At 41.8% G+C, this 5,034-nt stretch overlaps 1 non-coding gene across 1 annotated transcript; it reads left to right on the forward strand.

Moving 5' to 3' along the window:
* Nucleotides 1-4,320: 4,320 nt before the first annotated feature.
* LOC148580695 (small nucleolar RNA R71) lies at nt 4,321-4,428 on the forward strand. Its single transcript, XR_015895830.1, has one exon. It is a non-coding gene; the product is annotated as a small nucleolar RNA R71 (small nucleolar RNA).
* The last annotated feature ends 606 nt before the right edge of the window (nt 4,429-5,034 follow it).

Raw genomic sequence — 5,034 nt, forward strand, 5'->3', positions numbered from 1 at the left:
GGTTAGGGACAGCTTGATTTAGCCACTTAGGCCAGGATTTTATTCATTTAGGCCCTCCTATCCACTGATGCTCAAAGCCTTGGGATCCTTTTTATTGCCCTTGCCTTTTGGTTTTAAGGGTTATTGGCTTTTTGCTCTTGCCTTTTGGTGTTAAGAGCTTTTAGCTTTTTCTGCTTGCTTTTTCTTTTTCTTTCTATTTTTTTTTCGCCTATTTATTTTTTTTTTTCTGCAAGCTTTGTTCTTTGCTACTTTTTCTTGCTTCAAGAATCATTTTTATGATTTTTCAGATTATCAAATAACATGTCTCCTAGTCATCATTCTTTCAAGAGCCAACATATTTAACCTTCATGAACAACAACTTCAAAAGACATATGCACTGTTCAAGCATACATTCAGAAAACAAGAAGCATTGTCACCACATCAATATAATTAAGCTAAGTTCAAGGATAAATTCGAAACTCATGTACTTCTTGTTCTTTTGAATTAAAACATTTTTCATTTAAGAGAGGTGATAGGACATTTATAACTTTAAGACACAGTTACTAACTACTAATGATCATGTAATGAAGACACAAACACAGATAAGCACATAACATAGAAACGAAAAACAGAAGAAACAAGAACAAGGAATGAATCCACCTTAGTGATGGTGGCGTTTCCTTCTTGAGGAACCAATGATGTCCTTGAGCTCTTCTATGTCTCTTCCTTGTCTTTGTTGCTCCTCCCTCATTGCTTTTTGATCTTCTCTTATTTCATGAAGCATGATGGAGTGCTCTTGATGTTCCACCCTTAGTTGTCCCATATTGGAACTCAATTCTCCTAGGGAGGTGTTGATTTGCTCCCAATAGTTTTGTGGAGGAAAGTGCATTTGAGGCATCTCCGGGATCTCATGGTGATGAACTTCATACGCCTCTTGAGCTCCATGAATGGGCTCTCTTGCTTGCTCCATCTTCTTCTTAGTGATGGGCTTGTCCTCTTTAATGAGGATATCTCCCTCTATGTCAATCCCATCCGAATTGCATAGGTGGCAGATGAGGTGAGGAAAGGCTAACCTTGCCATAGTGGAGGACTTGTCAGCCACCTTGTAGAGTTCTTGAGGTATAATCTCATGAACTTTCACCTCTTCTCCAATCATGATGCTATGGATCATGATGGCCCGGTCTATAGTAAATTCAGACCAGTTGCTAGTGGGAATGATTGAGCATTGAATGAACTCCAACCATCCTCTAGCTACAGGCTTGAGGTCCACTCTTCTTAGTTGAACCGGCTTGCCTTTGGAGTCAATCTTCCATTGAGCTCCTTCTACACATATGTCCATAAGGACTTGGTCCAACCTTTGATTAAAGTTGATCCTTCTAGTGTAGGGGCGTTCATCTCCTTGCATCATGGGCAAGTTAAACGCCAACCTCACATTTTCCGAACTAAAATCCAAGTATTTCCCCCGAACCATTGTAACATAGTTCTTTGGATCCGGGTTCTTACTTTGATCATGGTTCTTGGTGATCCATGCATTGGCATAGAACTCTTGAACCATTAGGATGCCGACTTGTTGGATGGGATTTGTTAGAACTTCCCAACCTCTTCTTTGAATTTCATGTCGGATCGCCGGATACTCATTTCTTTTGAGTTTGAAAGGGACCTTGGGGATCACCTTCTTCTTGGCCACAACATCATAGAAGTGGTCTTGATGGGATTTGGAGATGAACCTTTCCATCTCCCATGACTCGGAGGTGGAAGCTTTTGTCTTCCCCTTCCCCTTTCTTGAGGATTCTCCGGTCTTAGGTGCCATCAATGGTAATGGAAAAACAAAAAGCTTATGCTTTTACCATACCAAACTTAGAATATTGCTCGTCCTCGAGCAAGAAAAGAAGAACAGAAGAAGAAGAAGAAGAAATGGAGGAGTGGGAGAGTGGGAAGTGTTTCGGCCAAGAGGGGTGTAGAGGGGTGTGTTATGTGAATTTGATGAAGAATAGAAGGCTTTATATAGGGAAGGGAGGGGGGTTAAGGTTCGGCCATATGGGTGGGTTTGGGTGGGAAATTGGTTTTGAATTTTGAAGGTAGGTGGAGTTTATGAGGTAGGTTTATGGGGAAGAGTGGATGGATGTGAGTGGTGAAGAGGTGAGTGGAGGTAGGTGGGGATCCTGTGGGGTCCACAGACTCTGAGTGGATCCTGTGGGGTCCACAGATCCTGAGGTGTTCAAGGATTTACATCCCTGCACCCATTAGGCATGTAAAAATGCCTTTGCACACAACTCTGGGCGTTCAGCGCCAGGTTGGTGGCCATTTTGGGCGTTCAACGCCCATTTGTGGGCCAATTCTGGCGTTGAACGCCAGAACCATGCCTGTTCTGGCATTCAGCGCCCAGAAGCTGCCCATTTTGGGCGTTCAGCGCCAGAACCATGCTCTGTTCTGGCGCTGAACGCCAAACAGATGCTCCTCCAAGGTGTGATTTTTCTTCTGCTATTTTTGATTCTGTTTTCAATTTTTCTATTTATTTTGTGACTCCACATGATCATGAACCTATAAAGACATGAAAAACAATAAAAATAAAAATTAGATAAATAAACATTGGGTTGCCTCCCAACAAGCGCTTCTTTAATGTCAATAGCTTGACAGTGGGCTCTCATGGAGCCTTACAGATGTTCAGAGCATTGTTGAAACTCTCCAACACCAAACTTAGAGTTTGGATATGGGAGTTCAACACCAAACTTAGAGTTTGGTTGTGGCCTCCCAACACCAAACTTAGAGTTTGACTGTGGGGGCTTGGGTTGACTCTGCTTTGAGAGAAGCTTTTCATGCTTCCTCTCCATGGTTGCAGAGGAAGATCCTTGATTTTTAAACACAAGGGAGTCCTCATTCCATTGAAGGACTATTTCACCTCTGTCAATCATCAATCACAGCTCTTGCTGTGGCCAGGAAAGGTCTTCCTAGGATGATGGATTCATCCTCTTCCTTTCCAGTATCCAGGACTATGAAATCAGCAGGGATGTAAAGGCCTTCAACCTTTACTAACACGTCCTCTACTTGTCCATATGCCTGTTTTCTTGAATTGTTTGCCATCTCTAATGAGATTTTAGCAGCTTGCACCCCATAGATTCCCAGTTTCTCTATTACAGAGAGGGGCATGAGGTTTATTCCTGAACCAAGGTCACACAGAGCCTTAAAGATCATGGTGCCTATGGTACAAGGTATTATGAACTTCCCAGGATCCTGTCTCTTCTGAGGCAATGTCAGTTGATCCAGATCACTTAGTTCATTGATGAACAAGGGAGGTTCAACTTCCCAAGTATCAATGCCAAATAATTTGGCATTTAGCTTCATGATTGCACCAAGAAACTTGGCAGTTTGCTCTTCAGTAACATCCTCATTCTCTTTAGAAGAGGAATACTCATCAGAGCTCATGAAGGGCATAAGGAGATTCAATGGAATCTCTATGGTCTCTGGATGAGTCTCAGATTCCTTTGGTTCCTCAGAGGGAAGCTCCTTATTGATCACTGGACGTCCCAGGAGGTCTTCCTCCTTGGGATTTGCGTTTTTCTCTCCCTATTTGGGTTCGGCCATGGTGCTTATGTCAATGGCCTTGCACTCTCCTTTTGGATTCTCTTCTGTATTGCTTGGGAGAGTACTTGGAGGGATTTCAGTTATCCTTTTACTCAGCTGGCCCACTTGTGCTTCCAAATTTCTAATGGAAGACCTGGTTTCATTCATGAAACTCACAGTGGCCTTAGATAGATCAGAGACTAGATTTGCTAAATTAGAAGCATTTTGTTCAGAGTTCTCTATCTGTTCCTGAGTGGATGATGGAAAAGGTTTATTATTGTTAAACCTATTTCTTCCACCATTATTAAAGCCTTGTTGAGACTTTTGATCCTTCCATGAGAAATTGGGGTGATTTCTCCATGATGAGTTATAGGTGTTTCCATAAGGTTCACCTAAGTAATTTACCTCTGCAATTGCAGGGTTCTTAGGATCATAAGCTTCTTCTGCATAAGAAGCCTCTTGAGTACTGTTGGATGCAGCTTGCATTCCATGAAGACTCTGAGAGATCATATTGACTTGCTGAGTCAATATTTTATTCTGAGCCAATATGGCATTCAGAATATCAACTTCAAGAACTCCCTTCTTCATAGGCGTCCCATTACTCACAGGATTCCTTTCAGAAGTGTACATGAACTAGTTATTAGCAACCATGTCAATGAGTTCTTGAGCTTCTGCAGGAGTTTTCTTTAGGTGAATGGATCCACCTGCAGAAGTGTCCAGTGACATTTTTGATAGCTCAGATAAACCATCATAGAATATATCCAGGATGGTCCATTCTGAAAGCATGTCAGAAGGACACTTTTTGGTCAACTGTTTGTATCTTTCCCAAGCTTCATAGAGGGATTCACCTTCTTTCTGTCTGAAGGTTTGAACATCAGCTCTAAGCTTGCTCAGCTTTTGAGGAGGAAAGTACTTGGCTAAGAAAGCCGTGACCAGCTTATCCCAAGAGTTCAGGCTATCTTTGGGTTGAGAATCCAACCATAATCTAGCTCTGTCTCTTACAGCAAAAGGGAAAAGCATGAGCCTGTAGACTTCAGGATCTACTCCATTAGTCTTAACAGTATCACATATCTGCAAGAATTCAGTTAAGAACTGAAAAGGATCTTCAGATGGAAGTCCATGAAACTTGCAGTTCTGCTGCATCATAGAAACTAATTGAGGTTTCAGCTCAAAGTTGTTTGCTCCAATGGCAGGAATGGAGATGCTTCTTCCATGTAAATTGGAATTAGGTGCAGTAAAGTCACCAAGCATCTTCCTTACATTATTATTATTTTTGGCTGCCATCTCCTCTTCCTGTTCGAAAATTTCTGAAAGGTTTTCTCTGGATTGTTGTATTTTAGCTTCTCTTAGTTTCCTTCTCAGAGTCCTTTCAGGTTCTGGATCTGCTTCCACAAGAATGTTCTTATCCTTGCTCCTGCTCATATGACAAAGAAGAGGGCACAGAAAAATAATAATAATAATAGGGATCCTTTATACCACAGTATAGGGATTCCT

This window comes from Arachis ipaensis, chromosome B10 (genome assembly GCF_059453495.1).
Source record: "Arachis ipaensis isolate K30076 ecotype BB chromosome B10, ASM5945349v1, whole genome shotgun sequence".
Classification (NCBI taxonomy): Eukaryota; Viridiplantae; Streptophyta; class Magnoliopsida; order Fabales; family Fabaceae; genus Arachis; species Arachis ipaensis.